Genomic DNA, 20,489 nt, shown 5'->3' on the forward strand with positions numbered 1-20,489 from the left:
TCCTTGGGGACTGCAACGTGAATCCCTACCCTGTTTTGCATACTGTCTTTCATTTAGTGGATATAATTATGTGTTATATATGGTTATATATGACTTGCATATCATAATAGTATCATATAAATTAGTGACAATTCATAAATTATGAATTATATACATGTGTTTGTGCATTTATATGTATATAACCTACAGGCTCCTACAAGTCTTTCTCATTTCACCAAGTTAACGCCAAATAAGATGGAAGCAGTAGGCATATTAAGAGTCATTGGAACATGAGGGGACCTAGAGAGCATCATACTAATTGAAGACAAATACCAGGTGATATCACTTATATGTGGAATCTTTAAAAAAAATGATACAACTGAAATTATAAACAAAACAGAAATAGATGTACAGACATACAAGACATGATTACCAAGGGGGAAAGGGTGAGGAGAGAGAAATTAGGAGTTTGGGATTAATATAAACACACTATTATATATAAAATAATCAATAAAGAGTTACTGTACACCACAGGAAAGTGTACTCAATATCATAACCCACAATGGAAAACATTCTACAAAATGAATAGATAAACTGCCACTTTGGTGTATTTCTGAAACTAACACAACATTGGAAATCAACCATGCGTGAAGTCGTTTCAGTCATGTCCGACTCTTTGTGACCCTATGGACTGTAGCCCACCAGGATCCTCTTCAATTAAAAAAAAAATGAAAAAGTATAGACTCTTCCCTTCTCCCAATCTCATTTTTTTTTCTTGTTTAAATTGCTGTCTTTTACCAGCTGTGACAATTGTCATTTTATATAGAATTCAGTAGACCAAGGCTTTTGTTTGTTTGACTTAGTTTGGTTTTGGTAGAAGAAATACCTGTGAGCCTCAAAGAAGTATAATTTCATGCAGCTGTTAAATCTGCTGGTCTTGTAGAAATGTAGCCTAAATTGTTCTTTACAGGAAGAGCTTCATCCTGGGCTTTCTACAGGCTCTGTAGTAGGACCTTTAGATGATTACCCTGAGCACTCTCTGTGCTCAGAGCTCTCGGAGGCAGCTCAACTCATTCTTCCATGAGTTTCTACAATGTTGTCCAGCAGAAATACAGTGGTATTTCTACAGGCTCCTACAAGTCTTTCTCAGTTCACCCAGTTAACCCCAAATAAGATGGAAGCAAGCAGACATACTAAGAATCATAGGAACATGAATGAACCTAGAGAGCACCTACTAAAGCCCTCGGGCAATCCAGCCGTAGTTGTCAACTGCAGGCTTCTTTTTTTCTCTCTCCAACCTCCTCCTTCTAAAGGCATCCCCAAGTGATACAAGGGTCAACTCTTAGTACAAATCTGTCTAATAGACGTGCGTGTAAATGTTTTAGCCTGTGTGTGCACATGCACTGTCTATTTTTCTGTACAACAAAGTATTATTTACATATCATGAGGCAGGGGTTATTGTCAGTATACTTTACGCAAATTTAAGGCTGGTAATCTAATACAACTGAACTGAATCTAGTACAAAGAGGTCAAACATTAACAAGATTCAGTGGAGTTCAAATATTTTTCACAGTTGTTTCTTGACGCTGGTCTTAGATGTAAGTCTCATTCCTGTTACTACTATGTAAGTACATCAACTCAGGTCACCGGACCTCACAGTCTACCTGCAAAGCAGGTAGGATGTCTCCCTTTATGGCATGGTGTGATGTGCTTAGCTGCTCAGTCCTGCCCAACTCTTTGCAACGCCATGGACTGTGGCCCACCAGGTTCTTCTGTCTATAGGGATTCTCCAGGCGATTATACTGGAATGGGTTGCCATGCCCTCCTCCAGGGGATCTTCCCAACCTAGGGATCAAACCCAGGTTTCCCACATTGCAGGCAGATTCTTTACCATCTGAGCCACCAGCGAAACCCGTGGTGTGATGATGTTGTGTAAAACTGAATAGGGGAGTGCTTTGAAAACTCAAAGGCTTTAAGGCATCCTTATAATTATACTGCTGTCCTGGCACCCACTATGGCTGTGGATTGTTTGCTTCAGAATAAGGTTATGGTAGGGAATAAAGAAGAAAAAAGGGAGTATGTACGAAAGTAAGAAAAAAAAAAAAAAAGGAACAGAAGTAGCTGGAGGGCCTGCACCAAACTTGGTGACCTGACATTAAAGCTTAGAGACAACTCCAGAGGTGGGGGTGGGTGTATGTGGAAGGTCACCTAAAGAGCTTAGAGGTTACTAAGAAAAGTAGGCATTTGATCAGCTCAGAATCCTAGTGACCATCAGGGTGTGAGTTCAGGAAGATTTTGTTGGCTGGCTATTTTGTCTTTTGTCTTTTTTTTTTTTTTTAACATAGTTTATATTTCCTACTTGTCACTGTTGAAGCCCACTTAACCTTATGATATCAATATTAAGGGTCAAATTCTTAATACATGTGAAAAAAGCATCTCTTTATTGTCAGAGAAACAGAGGGATTTTAAAATGATGAATATTGATTGCAACCTTAAAACTGGACTGTTTTTATTCTCTGGGAGTATTTAACAGAAAGGATGTATCCATCTTTCCCTGAAGCAGTCTTTCAGTTTGTCCTGAGTCTCTTGCTTTCTATCAATAGATCTTTGCTTATCAGACAAGTATTGAGGTTTATCATGAATTAGGAATGAGGTAGACTTCTGAGATGTGAGATGAATAGAAAGACTGTTGACACCAGCTGTACTAAGGAGAGGGTCCAGCATGAGTCACTTTTCTATGATGAAGTGTTTCTTTCTAAGACATGCCCAATCCTCATGTCTGCCTCTGTGCTTTCATGGGATCACGGCCCTGTCCTTAACTCTGTATTTCCTGTTGCTCTTTGTCTGGACCTGCACTCTAGCTCGTCATCTCTGAGTCATATGCTCTTTGTGCATTTTATGGCACCCGCAAACTTCCCCAGGCTCACTCTGTGTCTATGACACTGAGGTTCTCCTTCACAGGCTTCCACCTGGCAAAATCACAGTGGCCGGATTCGTTGTAGCATTCAGGTGAGTCTGTCTCATTTGTCTTTCTCTTTTCTTTAAATTTAGTTGCCTGGATGGAAACGTATATTTTTAAATATCCCAAGTGTGAATCACTAAGCCCTGGTGAGTAGCCTGTAGTGGGATTTTTGCAGTTCTTATAGTTTACAAAAATGAAACAAACCCATGATGGCTGCAGAGAAGTGAAATTACGTGTGATAGATGTATCTCCACTATGATATTCTAAATCACCATCCTAACCCCAAACCGTGCACTGCGCATTGTGTACATAAATATATTTGTTTTTGTGCTGATCTTTTTCCATCGCATTTCCAGAAAAGGATAATTTTCCCAAACAGATCAGTCTGCCAACAAATAATAGCAAACTAGCAAACAATACATATTGCTACAGTTGTTGGATCTGTACAATCAGTAGAAATTACAAAGTTGTCATTTATCTGTGCTACCCTCAATATATGGAAACCTGAACTTGGCCAGAGAGGTGGATTGACCTCAAAATGGTCAGACTGTCCTCACTTAAGACAAAGGGGCTGCCGCAAACCAGCTCAAGTTTTAGTTCAGTTTAAATGCAAGATATTCATATTGCAAGTTATCCTTAACTTTCCATAGCTCTTCAGACTACTGTGATCAACACTTTTTCTCATAGGACTGGCTCACAAACCTTGAACTAGAAGCACACAGAGGGAATAATGATGAAATGAGATAAAGAAAAGCTACAATTTTGTGAAGTTAAGGGAGATTGCAAGATTATGGAGGAAAATAATGAATCAGAAATAGCAAGAAATCAGTGACTTCAAATGGACATCATTCAACTTAGCAAACCAGACATCTTTTGAAGGAAAGGCTGAAGGATGGCCAGAATGGGAAGATGGTTCCCGAACTGTTTTGTTCTAGCCTCGTTTACTGTGAAGATAAATGGTGGTGAAAGACGTTTTGGTTTCCTTTTCCAGAAACCAAGAAGTACAGGCAAAGATGGTATTTCTACTGCTGCCCCTGTTGTTAGGACTTCTTTGATGAGTTCCCATGTAACGGCTTTTCAGGTTTTCCTAGTTAACTACTTTCAACTCCACTTTCTCATTTTTTCCCCCACAGTTTTCATTAGTTATCTATTGTATACATAGTAGCGTATATATTGGAGAAAGAAAGGCAACCCACTCCAGTATTCTCACCTGGGAAATCCAATGGACAGAGGAGCTTGGTGGGGTGCAGTCCATGGGATCACAGAGAGTTGGATACTACTGAGCGTCTTTCAGTTGATATAAAAATATCTGTATATGTGTGTGTGTGTATGTATGTTTACAGGCATATTTAATCCACATGCAAGTAGTAGTTGTTAGTATTAAAAATAACTTAATTGTGAATATGTAACCCCAGGGTAATTCCTATTTAAAACCATCTAATCAAAAACCAACATCACCAGAATGTAAAATGGTACAGCCACTTTAAAAGACAGTTTGGCAGTTTCCTACAAAACTAAATAAATTTTTACCATATGATCAGCAATTGTGTTTCTTGGTATTTACCCAAAGGAGTTAAAACTTATGTCCACACAAAAATCAGCACACAGATGTTTATAGCAGCTTTACTCATAATTGCCAAAACTTGGTGCAAAGATGAATCTGGAGTCTTGGTGGTATCTGTCTCGCTTTCCCTCTCCTGATCCTCACCCAACCCCTTCACCCCCTATGCGGTAATTTTGAGTTTGAATCTGTCCAATCCCAGGCCCTCGGTCCAGAATGAGGCTACATAAGAATTCCTCCACTCTTCATCCCACTTCACGTAAAAACCAACTTGCTCCTTAGAATAAGGCAGACTATAAATATTCAAATTTTGTTTTTAAAATGCCTGTCCTTATTCCCTTTCTGCTCTGTTTTGAGATGGATGTGACTCATGTTACCGAGAACCCAGTCAGTATAACAAGATACCTTGAATAGAAATGAGGAAGAATGTGAATCGGGTGAAACAAAAGGAAAATGAGTAAAGGGAAGCAGGATGGATTCAGAAGCGCTCACACACACACAGATTCACATTAAGCTTCTGGGCATCCAGTGCCAAGATGCAAACACGATCTGTAATGAGTCTCAGAGCCCAAAAGGTAGAAAGACAAAGTCTTTGCTCCTAAAAAACACCATTGTTTCTGATAATGAAACTTGAGCAGAGATGTCTCCATTATTCTTACAGATCACATGGTATCACATAATCAGCAAAGTCCATGATGACATCTTTACAATAAACACAAGGCTAATTTTTGCAGGGTTACTTTTAATAATATATTTCAGCTGTTTCCACCACATGAGAAATAAAGCAAAAACAAAAACAAAAACACACAACCAAAAGACACACACAAAAACAAAAAGCCTAGCGATTCGGGAACAGCAATCTGGGTTTTAGGAAGGACAGGAAGTATGTTGGATCTCCATCTCTGGGTCTTCAGCTCCATGGACTTCAGGGTACCTGGAGCTGAGATCCCAGACTACAGGGCTTCACCTAATCCACAGACAGGGTGTCTTTATGCTACAAGATTGGTTCCTATAGTGTCCCTTAAAAAATTAGATTATAAAATATAAACCAGGCAAGTTTACATAAAAATCCAGGTATTTTTTAAGTAAATAATTTATGTTTACTGTTAGAAAAATTAGCGTATCATTGGTATGCAATATTTTATTAGTTTCAGGCGTACAACCTACCAATTTGATATTGTATATACTGCAAAATTATCACCACGATAAGTCTAGTAAACGACAGTCACTGTGTGTGAGTCACTTCAGTCATGGCTGACTCTCTGTGACCCCATGGACTGTGGCCCATTAGGTTCCTCTGTCCATGGGATTTTTCAGGCAAGAATACTAGAGTGGGTTGCTATACCCTCCTCCAGGGGATCTTCCCGGCCATGGGATCGAACTCGCACCTCTTATGTCTCCTGCAGTGGCAGGTGGGTTCTTTACCACTAGTGCCACCTGGGGAGCTCCAGCAGTCACTGAATATAGTTACAAAAGAAAAAAAAAAATCCAGATTTTCAGCAACTGTTGTGAACACTGACAACACTGTTTTTGTTCTCACAAAGGAACCCCTTTTGGAGAGCTCCTCCAGTTGCATCCGGCCTGCATATACTCCCCTGCTGGCCTGGGGGTCCATCCCTTCACACCCAGTGCAGAAGAGACACATGCCACTCACCACATGGCCTCTGCCCTAGTAGATCTCAAGTTGATGACCTTTTATTAACACTGCTCCTCTCTGCCCAGCTCTGTAAAGGTTTTGAATGACTGTGAGTCTAAGATCATTCCTCCTTCAGCTCCCAGACCTGTTGCCAGCTGAGTCTGAACCTCTGTTCCCAGCTTCAGCAGAGCTGGTAGAGTCCAGTCCTCAGCACGGGTAGCGTTGACTAGAGCGTTCAATCACAGAACTTGTTTCTGATTCCTGCTCCCCACATACTTGAGAGAAATAGCCTATTCTTACCAACAGCAGTGACTCAACGAGGCATTGATTTCTAATAAGAACGGGATGCAGAGTTGTTGACAGTGTCACTTTGGGGATACATTCTAGGATTTTCTTCCAGGGTCAGGTAGGAGGAGATGGGTGGTGGGTAGGGCTATATTTTGAAAAGTCCCAAAGGGATGATGTAGTAAAGAATCTGCCTGCAATGAGGGAGAGGCGGGTTCAATCCCTGGGTCAGGAAGATCCCCTGGAGAAGGAAATGGCAACCCACTCTAACATTCTTGCCTGGAAAATCCCATGTCCAGAGGAGTCTGGTGGGCTACAGTCCATGGGGTCATAGAGTCCAACATCACTGAGTATGCATGGAAAGGGATGGTATGTTCCCATCCACCAGCTAAAGAATGGTGCTGTCCTTTGTGAATCACTTCTTAGTGTATAATGAATTAATGTTTTCATGTAAAAATGTTCATTAAAAGGTATCTGCAAGCAATTACTTTTTAAAAACCAATATTCTCTTAATTAGGACTCGTTAACCAAATAGTTCCCTCAGAGAATACTTACAGGTGTGTACTTATTTTGGGGCATCTAAAATTTTCTCTACCAAATGGATCCTTGCTAAAAATGAATATGCTTACAGAAGTGGCTACTTTCTTATGCATGAAATTGCCTGGGCACTGGGGAATCAGAATGAAATAATGATTAAAAACACAAAGTCAAAAAAATTTTCCCTGTTCATTTGATCCAGTTAAGCCTTTGCACAATTTAAGTTTCACATCTTAGAGAAGTAAGAGTTGTCGATTTTTTTTTCCAATTAGTAAATTACCATATGTCAATATTCTATACATTCTTTAGAACAGATTTTTGTCACGTTTTACATCAGTTTAAAATAATCTCCTTCAAATCATTCAAGAATCGTGAATATTTATTGAGTTTATTGGATCTGATTTCAGCTTTCTTCAAAAGATACTTTTTTTTAAAGTTCTGCCTGATTCACTGTAATTAAAATTCAAGCATTGCCAAAACCCTTTAAAAACTAACCATGAAACCCTTTGGACTATACCTTTCTTCTTTCTCTGATACAGAATGCAACATGAAACAAAAGAAATATCTTGGAATTATTATAATTCAGTGCTTTCAGATGATGTAATTGCGGCATATTTTTTTTTCAAGTGTGTTTTTGTCCTTAAAATTCATTCATTCTGTTTTGTCTTCTGCACCAGCTCCCGAAGGCCACTACCTTCCCATTAGTGAACTCTCAGTGCATCTCTTCCTGGGTCTTTGATCGGTCATGAACTTTCACATGTTCATTTCAGTGGTGTTCTGGGTCCCTGCAATGCCTCCCATCTCCCTACACACTCAAAATGTAAAAGGACACGCTTTTGAAGGGCGGCTATATGCACAGGGATCTCTTTATTGTTGGACCTTATTGGAATAAGGGTTCACAATCATCTTGCTGTACTTTGCTACCTGAACAACTCTCAGTTTCATCCTTTTTTGTTGTTGTTGTTGCTTTTTTTTTTTTTTTTTTTTGGTAAATTGGGTCACAGATGTTTTATGGCTGCAAAATGCTTTGAAACTTTTTCATACGTTCGGTGGGAAAAGATGCCTCTTCAAAATTCATGCTGAAATAATTAAGCTTTTTAATTTCACTGTCAATTTATCAGCACGTGATAAATCTCTCTTTATACTGCCTGCTTCTACACACATGACTTCTCAGGCCATTTACTTCCTCGGGGTGTCTAGAGTGTCTTTCTAGTGTTGCTCAGCATGCGGTACAGAGACGAGACCGTCGGTGGGCCAGCTCACCCCAGTTCATGCTCCCTGGAAGCTGAAGCAGCCAGGCCCTGGCCACCCCACAGGGACCGTTCCCTGCAGCTGTGGCCTACGCTCAGGCCTACGCCTGCCTCTTCCTGACTCGGTTCCCTTTGTGCCCAGGATTTGAAATGTCAGCTCTTTCCAGAGAACATGCTGCCCTTGTGGACACAACACATTCCAATCTGTTTTACTCTACATGTGGCACAGCAGTGATGGAGGTAAAAGTTCTGCTGGATTCAGGTCCTGATCAGGGCCCCAGCTCTGCTCGCAGCTCCATGAGAGCCTGTGCAAGTCCCTGAACGGGACCTGTTTATGACATTCAGTTTCCTCATGGCAAAAATAAAGGATCCTCAGTCCCAGTGACAGTTTCATCCAACTAAACGTATGGCTTCCCTGGTGGCTCAGAGGTTAAAGCGTCTGCCTGCAATGCAGGAGACCTGGGTTCGATCCCTGGGTCGGGAAGATCCCCTGGAGAAGGAAATGGCAACCCACTCCAGTATTCTTGCCTGGAGAATCCCGTGGACAGAGGAGCCTGGTGGGCTACAGTCCACAGGGTCGCAAAGAGTCGGACACGACTGAGTGACTTCACTTTCACTTTCAAAGGACTCTTGGGAGGGCCACAGATATGTAGAGATTCTATATGGGTGCCTAACGCACAATGAATATTCAGTCAACATCTACTCCTTTAAATAGTGGTTTTCAGTCTGTCAACTTGGAATTTGTTGAACTGTTCCATGCTGCTGATATGTTCAGATTGTGATGCTATGAGGGTCAATACTTACAGTTCAGTTCAGTTCAGTCACTCAGTCGTGTCCAACTCTTTGCAACCCCATGAACTGCAGCACGCCAGGCCTCCTTGTCTGTCACCAACTCCCGGAGTCCACCCAAACCCATGTCCATTGACTCAGTGATGCCATCTAACCATCTCATCCTCCACTGTCCCCTTCTCCTCCTGCCCTCAATCTTTCCTAGCATTGGGGTCTTTTCAAATGAGTCAGCTCTTCATATCAGGTGGCCAAAGTATTGGAGTTTCAGCTTCAACATCAGTCCTACCAATGAACATTCAGGACTGATTTCCTTTAGGATGGACTGGTTGGATCTCCTAGCAGTCCAAGGGACTCTCAAGAGTCTTCTCCAGCACCATAGTTCAAAAGCATCAATACTTCAGCACTCGGCTTTCTTTACAGTCCAACTCTCACATCCATACATGACTCCTGGAAAAACCATAGCCTTGACTAGATAGACCTTTGTTGACAAAGTAATGTCTCTGTGTTTTAATATGTTGTCTGGATTGGTCATAACTTTCCTTCCAAGGAATAAGAGTCTTTTAATTTCATGGCTGCAATCACCATCTGCAGTGATTTTGGAGCCCCCCCAAAATAAAGTCAGCCACTGTTTCCACTGTTTCCCCATCTATTTGCCACAAAGTGATGGGACCGGATGCCATGATCTTTGTTTTCTAAATGTTGAGCTTTAAGCCAACGTTTTTACTCTCCTCTGTGTAAGAAGGTGGGGAAACAGAAGTAAGGAGGGAAGAATGTATGTCCTTGAGATCCTCCTTCTCCAAGCTTATAAAACAAGTTAGAAATTTTCATTTTACATATTTTTCTTTAAAATATACTTCAGTGGCAAATCCCCCAGAAGAATGATAGATCGTTTCCTTGGAAAAAAGATCAATTGCAAAGTGAGTGTTCTTGAGTTGACCTCCCTTCACTTATATCATCTTTGTTTAGGGTGACACAGTGGCCTGTGCGCTATGTCTATATATGCCAGCTGCCTCTGCTTCCTTCTAGGAGCTTTCTCTCTCTGGTTGGGGTCCCGGATCATCTAAATGGAATCCTTCTGTGTCCTGATGTCTCTTTCCAGCCCATGAAAATACCATCCCACATAACAGGTGCATGGTGGCTGCCTTGAGAAGGCAGCAGGACCTGTTGGGCTCTGAGCTGTGGAATATAAGCTCAGGGGCTTAAAGATACACATAGCTTAGCTAATTCCTTAGTTTAGGGTCTCAGAAGGCTGCAGTCAAGTCCCTGGCCAGGCTGGGCTCTTGTCTAGAGACCCCACTGGGGAAGAAGCTCCCTGCTCACATGCTTGCCGCCCGTACTCAGTTACTGGTAGGTGTAGGACTGACAGCTCTTGTATTTTTTCTAGCTATGGGTCAGAGGCTGTTCTCAGCACCAAGAGACTGTTTGACGTTCCTAGAGTCTTCTCACGGTTCCTTTCCATGTGGGCTTTCAAATCATCGCTGCTCATATCATCAAGACAGCCAAGCAGCTCTAGACTGAGTCTTCGAGGAAGAGTCTTGCGCAGCAGCCACAGGAGTGCTGTGAGCCAGGCTCCTGTTTGCAGTGGTGGTAGTTTAGCTACCACCAACTCTTGCAGTCCCATGGACTGTAGCCCTCCAGGCTCCTCTGCCAATTGGCTTTCCCAGGCGAGCATTCTGCATGTAATGGCACAACTTTAAGCCTAGATATTGGGAGATGTAGAGGAGGAAAGAAAGGACATTTAGGCTTAGCTGATGACATCTATAGTTCACCCCCACAGATGTGTTGTAGGAGTCAACTTGCATCTGATTTAATTATCTCACTCAAAACTATAAAGTTCTTTTGTCTTTCTTGTGAACTCCTTGAGTTACCTACCCTAGAAAACAAACTTCTCTTTCCATGGATCCAGCCTGGCACCTGGGAAGTGTTCATTTCTGAATTAATTTCTAGGACAGAGAATTCTGGGAACCATTTCAGAGAAGTCGGGAAAACCTATCCTGTCTATTTTGGGTGAAAACCTGGGCATTTTGTCTTCGGCGTCTCTCATTGCACCTTTCTGCATGCATCTCCCTCCTGTCTGTGCCTGTCCTCTCTCTGCTCGGCTCTTTGTTCTGCTTCTCTTGGTACCACCCCTCCCCCACCCCAGCATACTGCTCTCAGATTCTACTGCGGTTTAGTCACTAAGTTGTGCCTGACTCTTGAGACCCCCAAGGACTGTACCTACCAGGCTCCTCTGTCCATTGGATTCTCCAGGCAAGAGTGCTGGAGTGGGTTGCCATTTCCTTCTCCAGGTCAGATTCTATTGGAACAAACCTAAATCCCATTGCCCTTGCAGATGGGTCTCAGGTAGCACATCTCTCTCTCTCCTTGAGCCCCTCAGCTTCTACCAAACTACCAACGTTGCCATAGCCAACACTGGCTCACTGGTTATCCTACCAGTTAAGATAGTTAAAGTATATGTAGCTTTCTGGAGACATTGTGTCCAAGTGAAGAAGTTGCACCATTTAGCTGGCTTCCTTAGAAAACTATAGGGCTTCCTTGGTGGCTCAGACAGTAAAGAATCTATCTGCAATGCAGGAGACATGGGTTCTATCCTTGGGTAGGGAAAATCCCTTGGCGAAGGGAATGACTACCCTCTCCAGTATTCTTGCCTGGAGAATCCCATGGACTGAGGAGCTTGGTGGACTACAGTCAGTCCGTGGGTTCAGAAAGAGTTGGACACAATTGAGTGACTAAAACTTTCTTGAATAGACTATCGCAGAAGAAACACTTCTGGGTAGTTGGGCCTTTTAGCATCTTTAGTCACAGGACAAAGTTGATATGAGCCCTCTGCAGGCTGCATATTTCTTTCTCTATGACATCTGAACAGAAATGTTGCTGACGAAGCCTCCTACTTCCATGAGTGTAGCACTATCGTCTTCTCCCAGGTATGGATGCTGCAGCAGAATTCCTGGATCTTGATGGGAGGTTGCTACTAAACAGTGAAAAAAGTTATGTGTAAATTTGCTTCTCTAGAACTCTAGTGCTTCAGAAAATCCCCTTGAGAGTGCTGGCAGCTTATTCTGCTAGTTTCTTTTCCTTATTTCCTCATTCATCTACTTAACAAACATTATTAAGTACCCAAGATATACAAGTTATTATAATATGGAAATATTTTGGCCACAGATACAAAGAACTGACTCATTGGAAAAGACTTTGATACTGGGAAAGAATGAAGGCAGGAGGAGAAGGGGGTGACAGAGGATGAGATGGTAGGATGGTGTCCACTGTCATGTCACTCAGTGGACATGAGTTTGCGCAAACTCCAGGAGATGGTGAAGGACAGGGAAGCCTGGTGCGTGGTAGTCCATGGGGCCACAAAGAGTTGGACATGACTGAGTGCCAACTAAGGTCCGTCTAGTCAAGGCTATGGATTTTCCTCTGGTCATGTATGGATGTGAGAGCTGGACTGTGAAGAAGGCTGAACGCCGAAGAATTGATGCTTTTGAGCTGTGGTGTTGGAGAAGACTCTTGAGAGTCCCTTGGACTGCAAGGAGATCCAACCAGTCCATTTTAAAGGAGATCAGTCCTGGGTGTTCATTGGAAGGACTGAAGCTGAAGCTGAAACTCCAATACTTTGGCCACCTGATGTGAAGAGTTGACTCACTTGAAAAGATCCTGATGCTGGGAGGGATTGGGGGCAGGAGGAGAAGGGGATGACAGAGGATGAGATGGCTGGATGGCATCACCGACTCAGTGGACATGAGTCTGAGTGAAATCCAGGAGTTGGTGATGGACAGGGAGGTCTGGCGTGCTGCGATTCATGGGGTCGCAAAGAGTCGGACGGGACTGAGTGACTGAAATGAACTGAGCTGAACTGAGTAACTAAACAATAATGAAAATATAGAAATCAGAAGAAGAAACTGTTCTTCCTCTAATGAAGAACTCTACTTTTTGTTATTTATTTTTCTAATTGGAGGATAATTACTTTACAGTATTGTGATGCTTTTGCCATACATCAACATGAATGGGCCATAGGTATACATCATGAGTCCTCTCCCTCCCACCTCCCTCCCACCTCCCTCCCTTTCCCATCCCTCTGGTCTCAGAGCACCCGTTTTGGGTTCCCTGCTTCAAACATCAAACTCCCACTGGCTATCTGTTTTACATGGTAATGTACATGCTTCAGTGCTATTCCCTCAAATCCCCCCATCTTCTCCCTTTCCCACAGTGTTTGAAAGTCTGTTCTTTATATCTGTGTCTCTTTTGCTGCCTTGCATGTACGATCGTCAGTACTATCTTTTTAGATTCCATATACATGCATTAATGCACAATATTTGTCTTTCTCTTTCTGACTTACTTCAGTCTGTATAACAGGCTCTAGGTTCATCTACCTCATTAGAACTGACTCAGATGTATTTCCTTTCAATAGATGAGCAATACTGCATTGTGTATATGTACCACAGCTTCTTTATCCATTCATCTGTTGGTGGACATCTAGGTTGCTTCCACATCCTAGGTATTGTAAATAGTGCTACAAAGAACACTGGGGTACATGTGCCTTTTCCAATTTTGGTTTCCCCTATTTTGTTTTTATAGTTTGTTGTATAAGTTACATAGAAAATTGTGCAGCTCCTTAATAAACTCCATGTAACTTTTCTAACAGAAATGTAAGGGAATTGTTTTGGGAACAGCTGAAAAGCAGCTGTGTGGTTGTACTACAGCAGAAAGCTTCAGAGAGTCCTCAAATCTGGTCTTCTTAGGTGAAGAGGGACTCCTGGTTGAGCTGGAAACTGTCCTTTCATTTCTTAGAAGACAAAGGAGACTCTAAGAGTATTCATCAGATAGAAAAATATCACTGCATATAGAATGAAAAGACAAGAAATTATCCTCAATTCTGCCATTTACTAGTTTTGAGGTGGTGAGCAAGTATTCCTGACTCTTAATATCCTCACCTTCAATAGGATGGCAGCAGCCTATTTCAATTAGACAACACTGACTCCAACAAATTAAATCAAAAGGACATTTATTAGAGAGACATTTGGAGGAGAGCTCCCAGAATCAATAAATGGCTGGAGAATCATGTAAGACAAAAGCCAAGGCGGTTAGGGTTAGCGTGTGTAAGCTAGTATATATAAGATGGATAAACAGCAAGGTCTTACTGTACAGCACCAAGAACTATATTCAATATTCTGTGATAAATCATAGTGGAAAAGAATATTAGAAAAAGAATATATTTGTATATATCATTTTGCCACATAGCAGTAATTAAAAAAAACATAAACAACTATACTTAAATAAAAAATAAATGTAAAAAATCAAAGGAGTTGTCAAGGACTCCGCTCATGCTCTGTCGATGTCTGACCCTTTGTGACCCCATGGACTGTAGCCCGCCAGGCTCCTCTGCCCATGGGATTTCCCAGGCAAGAATAATGGAGTGGGTTGCCATTTCCTTCTCCAGGGGATCTTTCCCCTTCAGGAATCAAATCTGTGTGTCCGGCCTCTCCTGCACTGGCAGGCAGATTCTTCACTGCTGCAGCTTTCAAGGACTAGGAAGAGAAACTGAGTCACGGCACATGGGCTCTCTGCACTGACATTGTATCAGCCCTGACCTCCAAGATCCCCTTCTATTTTTCGCTATCGCTTTCTCAATATTGGGATTCCTAGACGCTGCTGACTGGTTATGCTCTGGATTTCTGAACTTCCAAAGCAGGAAAAAGGGGCTAAAGGTATCCTGCCAAGAGAGGTCAGGAATCTAGGGAATAGGGGACCCGAGAGGTTGCTGACAACCGCTGGCTACCCTACAGAGTATAATGCTGGCCAAATGCATTATAGCAAATGTGAAGTCATTTCATAAACATTAATTTCATACAATGCATGAGTCCTTGTATATTCAAGGTGTCTTTGTTTTGAATATGATTACCTGACAATAGATTTAACTAATGTGATTTGGTAGATGCGAGCAGAAGAAAGTCTCTATAGCAATCAACTCCATTCAGAATCTGTACAAACGTCACTTTCTTTAGGGACTACCTAGGTACATGGTGACATGCTGACTTAGATGCCCATGTGCTTCCAAGCTTCCTACCACAAAACCAAACTTGCTTGTTCAGTTTCTACCAGGAGTTGTGAATGACAAACAGCTGTTGAAAAACAGCATTTTGATGAGAGGTATAAATGACACAGAAACATATGGATACATTTTTTCTTTAAAATAAACACAGACATTAAATCAAAGGGGAAAATATGATTGACAGAATGTATTCTGTTGCAAAGGACTGAAGTGCTTATGAACTAAGGTGGAGCCATGCTCCTCATGTTTCTGTTAGGCATGGACAGACTTCCAGGGTTGGCTTTGCCAAGTGACCAAGGTCTCTTGGAGCCTCTATGAGCAAAAGGGACTTGTGCCATGCTTGCATCTGGCCCTATTGAGATCTGGCCCTATTTCCCAGGCTCCCTTCCTGTTTGTGCCAACTGAACCCACATATGGCAGTGGCCTGGCTTCCACCAGGAAGACAATGGCAACATGTAGGGCAAGGGTCAGCCAGCTTTTACTGCAATGGGTCAGAGAGTAAATATTTTAGACTTTGCGGGATGTGCATTCTTTACAGTCAATAATCAATTCTGTTGTTGCCACGAGAAAGAAGTCACAGACAATGTGCAACCAACGACTGTTTTCCAACAAAACCTTATTTACCGAAGCAGCATACCGGGAAATCTGTATGCTGACCCCTGTCCCAGGGGATGGAGGGCAGAGGTTGGAGGAGCAAAGTTTTGGAAAAGATCTGGTTCTATGGTGGACCCTGAGGGACAAGGATTCCCTAACCTCTTGTTCTGCTAGCATTAGGAATGCCGTCATGAAAGAAGCAAACTGTTCTACTCTTTAAGCGATAGAACTCTTTGCAAGAGTCTCTGCTAGAGAAGCCTATCGTTACCCTGACTTTAAATAAAATGAAGATAAAAATAAAATAGCTTTTTAGGAGAGCTTCATGATTAGTCAGATCAGTTAGTATAATTTGGGCCCTAGACTGTCTAGGACAGAACCACATGTGTGTCCATTAGTATCTGCTGTGGGACCTAGAATGGATTGTTCACATAGTAAGTGTTTACATTATGTGTCTACCTGGCTTATTATTTTGTGAAAGTATTAGTCGTGTTCAACTCTTTACGATTCCACAGACGATAGCCCGCCAGGCTGCTCTGTCCACGGAATTCTCCAGGCAAGCATGCTGGAGTGGGTTGCCATTTCCTACTCTAAGGGATCTTCCCAACCCAGAGATCGAACCTGGGTCTCCCACGTTGCAGGCAGTTTCTTTTAGCATCTAAGCCACCATTATTATTTTGTATTATCTTTGGAACTGCTATAAGAACAGCTGATGTTCCAAGCTACTTTCATGAAATTGTGCTGAGAGAGAGATAATAGCTGGGCTCGTATTTGGGTAACAGAGAATATTTCAGTGCCCCATGTTATGAAGAAGGTATACATATCCTAATGTACCTGAAGTGATAGGCCCCGGCTATGCCAAGGGAAGTATGGTAGGATTGAGAATAACAGAAGAAAAACGCACCAACTCCAGCTTTCATCAGCCAGAAGGAAACATACAGAAGAACTGACTTTGAGTGGGCTTTTCTGCTGGCTCAGAGGGTAAAGAATCTGCCTGCAATGAAGGAGACACAGGAAACAAGAGTTCAGTCCCTGAGTTGGGAACTTTCTCCCTGGAGGAGAAAATGGCACCCCACTCCAGTATTGTTGCCTGAAAAATTCCATGGACGGAGGAACCTGGTGGACTTCAGTCCATGGGGTTGTAAAGAGTCGGACATGACTGAGCACGCATGCGCGCGCGCGCGCGCACACACACACACACACACCACACACACACACACACACACACACACACACACACAGAGTTGATTTACAATATTGTGTTAGTTTCAGGTCCACAACACAACAATTCAGTTATCCAGCCGCCTTACTTTAAATAAGCACCGGTGTTCCCACTTGACCTGAGATGTTTAGAAAAGGATTGAAGTTATGGTATCTTCAAAGGCTCCAGATCAGCACATTACATCTTCCTGAAAGCAGAGTAACACAGCAGGGTAAAGGCTCCTTTTGTTTGTGTTGTTAATAGCAGATGCTGCAAAGCGACATCACACACGCCTGCTAAATATTATCAAAACAATTATTCATGTCCTCATCTCCGCTCAGTGTACCGGAGCGAGCTGTGCCATAGACCCTGCAGAGACGGCCTCCTGAGTGTTTCAGCAGAGCCTGGATCCCTGGTAATAAATCATCCCCGACTGACTGAGAGATAAGGGAGCCTCGCTTTGGACGACTCTGGGAGAACGGAGATTCTAATCACCCAGGAGTTCGAGGCACTGAATCTGATCCTATTTCTTGTTTCTCAGAATGTCCAGAGCAGAAGCAGAGTCTTGCTTCTTGTTGTACAGGGATGGTTCAAGGTGCAGAGGGGCTTCCAGGACCAACTCGTAGCTCCTCTTGGAATTGTTTTCATCCAACCAAGCCGCAAAGCCAAAACATGCGATAGCATTATAGGATGTTTAGGTCTAATAATGTTATTACTCATTTTTTAGAGTTCATCAAAGAGAAACAAAATGTTCTAAGAAATGATCTTTGTTCTGGGTTTGATTTTTTAAAAGCTTTGTTGCAAAGTAAAAAATTTAATTGGGAGACTCTTTGTTGCAGTAAGAGGTTGGATTCTGCAGTGTCCCCTTAAGGATCACTTAGTTAAGTGGCCCTGTAGTGTTACTCACACTTTTTGTGCCTCAATTTTCTCATCTACGGGATGGGGGTTGCAATAGTGCCTGACTCACAGGGTTGCTGCAAGGCTTAAAGGAGTAAAAATGTAACACCTTTAGAGCATTTATTAAACCCTCCACTATTACTTACCTTTTCATTCAGCAAATGTTTACGGAATAATTATTGTGTGTCAGGTACTGTGCTGGCAAAAGAGAAAATCAGTGATAAAAAACAATCCATTCTTTCCCTTTAAAGAAGGGAATTATTCTACAAGGAAGACTCAGGTATGCACTAATTTAAGGTACAAAGTGTTAAGGAATAGTGCTTCTTGAATTCTGTCTGAGGAGGCAGGAAATTCAGGTTATAGGATTACACTTGTAAAGCCCCAGTTTTCAAATGTGACTTTCCCAGGGTTGGATGTTAGGGCTTCAACATGCCTGTGGGGACGCAACCTTACCCAGCAAGAGAGGTTCAGATCAGAACTGTCAGATGCCCCTGAGAGGTCAAGAAAGATGACACCTGAAGCCTCAGCAACCTGGATTCCAAATGAGAGGGGGATGAACAGAGAGGAAAAGAGGCAGCTGTAAAGGGGTGAGGGGTTTCCTTAAAGAAGGAGATTTAACTATGCCAGTGGGAAGGATCCAGGTGAGAGGGTAAGGTTTCATATAAAAGAAAAGGAAACATTATGATACAGATGTCAAATTAGGCAGCCAGGCATAAATTGGTGTAGGGACCATTTAGAAGGAGGAAGGGACAGCCTCTCTGAAAAGAATAGCGCAAGAATATACAATGCATACAGTTTTATGTATTGCAATTGAAAAGATAGGAATATGGAAGAGTTCGGAGAGCTTGCATTTCTCCACCAAGTGGGAGAGGAGCACACAGGACTGCTGTGTGCCTGTCTGTGGGGGAGGTGCTGAGGGGGAGGGGGAGAGGTCAAAGAGACCTCCTGGACTGGAGGAAGTGAGTAATCAGAGAAACAGAGTTGCCACGTGTGCTGATGGTCGATTTGAAGCATTTTGTTGAACCAGAGCTTAAGATCCATAGATGGTATGAACTTGAGGATAGCAAACCTAGAAGTTGGAGGTTTGAAAAGGAAAAAAGAAATGTTTAAACACAAGATGCATAAATAATGCCTGGGAATGGGTCCAGCGGGCTGGGCTCTAGCAGATGTGAGGTGTGAATGTCAGATTGCTTCCTGGTGACTCTCACCTGGAACAGACAGGTGACTGGAATGCCGATTGCTTGAAAGTTAGCACATTGCTGTCCCCTGATGGGCTTCATCTCCCATATTAGCTATATGCTGCTCAGACAGATGAGATGTGACTTCTCGTTTCTTTGGCAGCACTTAGAATTATGTCATGTGATGGAGATATATATATATATATATACATATATATATATACATACATACATACATATATATATATATATATGATCTATCCATACATATTGCTAGATGGATTTTGGACTATATTTACATATGTGTAAATATATATGTAGATTATATATATATATATTATGCAAAATATCTTTATTTTAAATCGATAGAAATGTGTCTCGGCTTATTTACTTTTGCATTGTACCAAAGTTATGCGACTAGACTCCATTCTAGAGATACAGACGTTTCCTACGGCTATTTCACCTTTGAGGGTTTTAATTTTAAACATACAGTATTTTCTGATGGCTATAATAAAAGTGTCAATAAAATTTAATTAGATAACTTTCTCTTGTTCATATCAGTACTCTAATTTTGCCTGATGTTCTGGCAGTCATTTTTAATATATATATATCCAAACAGACAAGAGACTTCAATTTTTAATGTATAATAAGATCTCCAAGACCAAGATAATCATGATGGTGTGATCACTCACCTAGAGCCAGACATCCTGGAATGTGAAGTCAAGTGGGCCTTAGAAAGCATCACTGCGAACAAAGCTAGTGGAGGTGATGGAATTCCAGTGGAGTGATTTCAAATCCTAAAAGATGATGCTGTGAAAGTGCTGCACTCAATATGCCAGCAAATTTGGAAAACTCAGCAGTGGCCACAGGACTGGAAAAGGTCAGTTTTCATTCCAATCCCAGAGAAAGGCAATGCAAAGAATGCTCAAACTACCGCACAATTGCACTCATCTCACATGCTAGTAAAGTAATGCTCAAAATTCTCCAAGGCAGGCTTTAGCAATATGTGAACCATGAACTTCCATATGTTCAAGCTGGTTTTAGAAAAGGCAGAGGAACCAGAGATCAAATTGCCAACATCTGCTGGATCACGGAAAAAAGCAAGGGAGTTCCAGAAAAACATCTATTTCTGCTTTATTGACTATGCCAAAGCCTTTGACTGTGGATCACAATCAACTGTGGAAAATTCTGAAAGATGGTCAGACCACCTGACCTGCCTCTTGAGAAATCTGTATGCAGGTCAGGAGGCAACAGTTAGAACTGGACATGGAACAACAGACTGGTTCCAAATAGGAAAAGGAATATGTCAAGGGTATATACTGTCACCCTACTTATTTAACTTATATGCAGAGTACATCGTGAGAAACGCAGGGCTAGAAGAAGCACAAGCTGGAATCAAGATTACCGGAAGAAATATCAATAACCTCAAATATGCAGATGACACTACCCTTATGGCAGAAAGTGAAGAGGAACTAAAAAGCCTCTTGATGAAAGTGAAAGTGAAGAGAGAAAAAGTTGGCTTAAAGCTCAACATTCAGAAAACGAAGATCATGGCATCCGGTCCCATCAGTTCA

At 42.0% G+C, this 20,489-nt stretch overlaps 1 long non-coding RNA gene across 1 annotated transcript in view; it reads left to right on the forward strand.

Moving 5' to 3' along the window:
- The first annotated feature begins 2,904 nt into the window (after positions 1-2,904).
- The window catches only part of LOC121819002 (uncharacterized), a 52,955-nt gene continuing 35,370 nt past the window's right edge, over positions 2,905-20,489 (forward strand). Inside the window, exon 1 of the long non-coding RNA XR_006059093.2 lies at positions 2,905-2,988. This is a non-coding gene — a long non-coding RNA (uncharacterized LOC121819002). The remainder of the gene's footprint in view (positions 2,989-20,489) is intronic.

The sequence above is a fragment of the Ovis aries genome, chromosome 3, assembly GCF_016772045.2.
Source record: "Ovis aries strain OAR_USU_Benz2616 breed Rambouillet chromosome 3, ARS-UI_Ramb_v3.0, whole genome shotgun sequence".
Lineage (NCBI taxonomy): Eukaryota > Metazoa > Chordata > Mammalia > Artiodactyla > Bovidae > Ovis > Ovis aries.